Raw genomic sequence first — 6423 nt, forward strand, 5'->3', positions numbered from 1 at the left:
AATTAAACAGATTTGAGAATTCAGTTGGGGAAAATAACACTCGGGTATGTTTCACCTAGTTGTCCTATGCTTCAATTCTAACAATATTTATATGAACACAATAAACCTCTCTACAGCGATCTAACCTTTATTCTAGGATGTTAATAACTCACACGCCCTAGACTTCCAATTCAAATACTAAGTCTGTTTTACGAGCACCTAGACCAGAGAATTGAAGATTAAGTCCTAATTAAACTAGCCAACGCAACTAGGTTCTACTCATGAATCAAGAAGTAGGGAACGCCTAATCAAATCGAATCCTTATTTCCCTAATTCCTAATCAACTTCTGCTCTCATAGAAATTAGCAAGTTCCTTGCATGCACTCAAGAATAAACAATATAAATTGATACAATTACGAAGATTATTGAAAAAGAGAATTCATATAAATAAAAATTCAAATCAAAACATATTTCAAAACGGATTCACAACCCAAGTACTAAAAGAAGTTTAGCCAAGCATGACCATAATCAAGAATTCAAGAGAAAGAAAATATAGCACCTAAAATCTCTAGGAGGAACCTTGCAAAAGCTCTCAAAACCCTAAGAAGTTTGTGCTCAATTCCAATCACCAAAAACTTTCTTTTACAAAAACCCTCTACTAATATATATATATATAGATATATATATATATAGTACTGCTTTTTCCGTTTAAAATCACGTGGTATCACTTTTGGAGAAAAAGACAAAACTCTGCCACGTGTCAGCAAACAATTGGTCCAAGCTTTAAGTGAAGATTCCAGTGCTTTGCGGGTGCGTGGTCTTTCAGTAGACCCTCGGCTTGATTAAATCACGTGGCAAGGACATAAACAACAACCGTCCGATCTGTGCGTGTGCATGATAGCTGAGTGGACCGTCAGCGCAGGATCAAATCTTTTTTCCTAATTTTCTCTTTTCTCTTTATTTCGAAAATCCTAAATAAAATTAAAATAAATTAATCAAAATAACATCCTAGAAACATAATAATAAAAAATAAACAAACTAAATCCTAATCAAATCTAAAATTCAAAAAGGTATCAATTAAAGATAGATTTGACTGGGCGAGACCCCAGGGTCCCTCGCCCAAGAGACTCAACCGTGGGCGTGGGACGCGTTAGGACCTTGAGCCTCCCTTCCCGAGGCCCAATTGACCCATTTAAATAGGTTAAGGGCGCCAAAGCCCAACTCCACCTCTATAAATAGGAGGAGAATATCAATTGTAAGGGACTTTTAGCTCATTTGAGAAATAATAGCATTGAAATTCAGTTACATGTTCTCTCTCTAATCGGTTAGAGTTTCCCTCTCTAAGCATTCATATCACTTTCCTCACACTTTGGGTACTACCTTCCTATTCTATGTTCTAGCACGGAATATTGGCGCCGTTTGTGGGGAACGGTAGATTTCTATTCCCGGACTACGTGGATCGTGATTCAGTGGAGTGAAGCTTGCTTTTTCTGTACGATTTTCCTCATCCGGACTTGATTCCCAGGTTATTGCGATTTGATTTCGAGAAGTTCGATCCTCTAAGAGATTCTCCGTAATTCGAAGATTTTTGGCGAAATTTTTGTTTTCATTTGCGAAGCCTGATGAAGACGCCTCGCGAACGACGTGGCAACGACGTCTCTTCCCCGCGCACCGCAAGGAACGATAGAAATCGCTGTGTAGAAGCACGTCGAGCGCTAAGTGGCGACTTAAAAATGCAAAATGAGTGTCTACAGGAGCAGTTGAGGTACTATCACCTCCGGCAGTGGAATCAAGAGGAGGAGGAGGCTGCGACAACGGCCGGAACCAAGCATTTCTCGGCGGCAGTACGAGAGGTGACTATACCAGATGACATGACGAACCTCATGTTGGAGGCTTACGACGGACAAACCAATCCAAAGGATCATCTGTCTCGTTTTGATGCGAAGATGGCGATGTACGCAGTTTTTTACGCTGTGAAATGCAGGATGCTTCCATCAACGTTTCGAGGCGCGGCAAAGGAATGGTTCACGAATTTGCCTCCGGGATCCATAGCTAAGTTCCGCGATTTCTCATCAAAATTCCTTGACCATTTCTCTGCGAGAACGATCGAGGATCTGTTTGATATTCGACAGGGGGAACGTGAAACCTTGAAACAATATGTGAAACGATACAGTGCCATATCCGCGAGGTTCGAGGGATTGCAACCACGCGTGTGCGTGTGCGCTTTCAAAGGCGGTCTGTCCTGGGGAAAATTTTATTGCGAACTAAGTAGGGAGTTGGCATGCTCAATGATGGAAGTTCGCGCCCGAGCACATGACTACATCTTAAGAGAGGAAATTAAAGCGCACAAGAGAAAGGGCGAGCGAGCGACAAAGGTGTCGCTGGCAAGGAAAAGGATACAGGACAAGGAAGCGAGTCGCGAACAGAGGTTTGGGAAATCTGGCCGATTCATAAAGGAGAATAAAGGAAAGCTACTCCGCCCGAGAACGAGGGATAGAGAGCACTGGTGCTCTCCCGGAAAAGCGAAGGTAAGCTAGCGAATGAGGTCGCAGGGATGCTCAAACAAGGAGCTAGCAAAGTTACTTCTCGAGGCGGAAATTGATGACATGAACAGAGTCGGCGAGCGCAGAATGGACCCCGGACGCAAGGCGAAGAATCTGCTGAGGTGGTGTGAGTACCACAACTTAGAGGGCCATAACACCACCAACTGTTACATGCTGAAGGGTCAAATCAGGCAGCTGATCAAGGCGAGACGGCCGCGAGCGGCGATGGGGAAGGAGTTTGAAGAAACTGATAGCGGCGGGGGCGAAGGAACGGTTGAAGCAGCTAACACGATCGCTGGAGGTTTCGAAGTTTGCGGCGACGTATCGACGACGGGCTGAGGAACAGTAGGGGCAACACACAGACTTAGTATTTGAATTGGAAGTCTAGGGCGTGTGAGTTATCAACATCCTAGAATAAAGGTATCCTAGAAACATAATAATAAAACATAAACAAACTAAATCCTAATCAAATCTAAAATTCAAAAAGGTAACAATTAAAGATAGATAAAAACCACAAAAATCTAACAAATCAAAATAAAAACTCCTAAAATCCTAAATTAATTAAAAATACAAAAATTAAATAAAAATACCATAAAAACTAATTAAAACTCATAATATAAATTAAAAATAAAATAAAAGACCCACAAAAATACTCTTATATCCCCAGATCAACACACAGACTTAGTATTTGAATTCGAAGTCTAGGGCGTGTGAGTTATCAACATCCTAGAATAAAGGTTAGATCGCCGAAGAGAGGTTTATTGTCTTCATATAAATATTGTTAGAATTGAAGCATAGTGTAAGATCAAGTTTTGATCTAGTAGTACAACTCTATGTTTTGATGATTACAAGTTAACCTTTTGATATGAACAATTGTGGTACTCTAACGTGTTTTTCTGAGTGTACTATTTACAGGCTCTGACCTCAACTCAATCTCACACAAATCAGAAGCACTGTGTATAAAGAGCGACCCAAGCAACGCTTTCGCATTCACCATGTTCAGTATGAACAGTGGAAAAGCTTCAGAAGTTCTGAAGTTATACAAACTCTGATGTGGACTCAGTCACTAGAAGTTCTGAAGATCCAGAAAGTCTGATAACCAAGAAACACTGAAGGCTCAGATATTCTGATGGTGTTGAAGACTCTGAAGATCCAGAAGCTGATTAGTGAAATTCTGATGTCCAGAAGCAAGATACTCTGAAGACCATGTACTTCCCTCTGAGTTCAGAATCAGAAGAAACAATGGTCAGAGGATCTGGGCTTTCCCTCTGACTCTGATCAACCGGCTTCACAAGTTCCAATATGAAGCATTCCCCTGATCAGAAGTCTCCTAGGTTTAAAGGTCAAGTCGCTATCCAAGTACAAAAGCAACTGTACCTTCCTGACGACCTACCTAACAGTCTCAGACATAGCAGAAGCTGGATTTTCCAGAACTGCCCTCCAACGGTAGCATTTTCCATGCAACGCTCAACCCTAATCCTTGGAGTATATAAAGAGGCTGAAGACTGAAAGAAGCGGCTAGAAGCATTCACATACGCGCAAGACAATTTCAAATTCTTCTAAGCTTTCTTTCATCTGAAATTCTTTGAGTTTACTATTAGCTTTTTAGAAGCAAATCTCTTGTAAACAATTCTTTGATAAACAGTTTGTTTAGTTCCTTTAGGAGATCAAGGTTGATCGGATCCTAGAGAAGACTAAGAGAGTGAATCTTAGTGTGAGCTAAGTCAGTGTAATTGTTAGTCACTTGTAGGTTTCAAGTGCAGTTGTAACTCTTACCTGATTAGTGGATTGCCTTCATTCTAAGAAGGAAGAAATCACCTTAACGGGTGGACTGGAGTAGCTTGAGTGATTTATCAAGTGAACCAGGATAAAATCCTTGTGTGCTTTTCTATCTCTTATCTTTAGCACTTAAGTTCTCGAAAGATTTGTCAAAATCTTTAAGGTGGAAGCTTTATACTGAAAACGTTATTCAAACCCCCCCTTTCTACCGTTTTTCATACCTTCACATATGACAAATATGTGAAACATACCCGAGTGTTATTTTTCCCAACTGAATTCTCAAATCTGTTTAATTTTCTGTGTTACTTATTGTGTTCAACATCACTACTTCTAAAATCTGAAATTGGTTAAAAATACGAAAATTAAATAAAAATACCATAAAAACTAATTAAAACTCATAATATAAATTAAAAATAAAATAAAAGACCCACAAAAATACCCTTATATCCCCGGGTCAACAGGGGTTAGAGAAAATCAAAATTCTGGAGGACAAGCTTCATGAGATTGTGGTGAAAATGGAGAGAGAAGGTGTTTCAGATGCTTTAAGGAAAGAGAGGCTCGAAGTCCTTAATCTCCTTTGGAAGGAGTATAGAGCTGAAGATTGTATGTGGCTGCAAAAGTCCAGGTTAAGATGGCTTAAATTGGGTGATAACAATTCACATTTCTTCCACAAAGCTTGTAAAGTAAGAGAGTCGCATAATAACTTGGCGAATATGATTTTTGAATGTGTATGCATTTCGGATCCTAAGGCCATAAAATTATTTATTTTATACTTCAATATTCTTTAGCATTGTTTATTTCGACATGATCGGTTTTCTAATTTTTATTTTATCTAATTTTAGAGGATGCCATTTTAAATCACTTTAGTTCATTCTTTAAAAGACACGAAAGGTGGGAGGCCAAGCTGAAATGTGACAATCTATTTAGAGTTCCCATGGAAGACAAAGCTATGTTGGAGGAACCCTTCTTAGAGGCAGAAATATGGGATGTGTTGAAAGGTTGTGACGGGAATAAGGCTCCCAGGTCGGACGACTTCAACCTAAATTTCTTTAAAGTATATTGGGAAATGCTCAAAGGTGATGTGTTGAAAGTTTTTTAGGATTTCTATGCACATGGTAAGCTGGTTCGGGGAATAAATACGACGTTCATTGCTCTTATCCCTAAAACCGGGAATCCTAGTTCTGTTTATGACTTTTGCCCGATGGAATCACTATTATGCCACTCATTATTACAGAAAATCAATTCGCATTTACCCTTGGGAATTGATCGGGAGTATTTATAAACTAATCTCCAAGGTCTTGGCGGCACGTCTTCAATGAGTTATGCCACTCATTATTACAGAAAATCAATTCGCATTTACCCCTAGGAGACAAATAGATGATTGTATCTTGATTTCTAATGAGATTCTTCACTCGATGGAAAATCGTAGCGAGGGGGGTTGTTTGTGAAACTTGACTTTGCTAAGGCGTATGACAATATTGATTGGCTGTTCCTTTTGAATCTGTTGGAGGAAATGGGATTTGGTAGAAGGTGAATTCAGTGGATTGAGGAATGTGTATCCACAACATAACTAGCGGTTCTTGTTAATGGCTCCCCAACTGAATTTTTTAGCATTGATAAAGGTTTACGGCAGGGTGACCCATTGTCTCCCCTCCTTTTTAACAATTATGTGAATGGCCTTGCATGCATGCTAAATAAACTACTCAGCTTTGATGCGCCTTGTGGATTTCGTCTTGTGGATGACCTATGGATTAATCACTTACAATTCGCGGACGACACCTTGATTAGCTGCTCAAATGACATGCTTCAACTGGAGAATATTGCGGCTGTGTTGGAGGCTTTTCTTGCCATTTCTGGACTGAAGCTGAATTATTCCAAATCACAATTGTTCGGTTGCAATATCAGCCCGGAAGATACGATCCGGGAAGCAACAGTGCTAGATGTGGAGGTGAGGCAGCTTCCAATTAAATACCTTGGTGCCCCCCCCCTTGGTGATAATCCTAGAAAGAAAAGATTCTGGCAGCCGGTTATTGAAGACATGAGAATTAGACTTGGATCTTGGAGCTCAAAGTTCCTTTCTCTTAGTGGTCGCTTAGTTTTGTTGAAGGCAGTTTTGAGCGCA

The sequence above is a fragment of the Lotus japonicus genome, chromosome 3 (assembly GCF_012489685.1).
Source record: "Lotus japonicus ecotype B-129 chromosome 3, LjGifu_v1.2".
In the NCBI taxonomy this organism is placed as follows: domain Eukaryota; kingdom Viridiplantae; phylum Streptophyta; class Magnoliopsida; order Fabales; family Fabaceae; genus Lotus; species Lotus japonicus.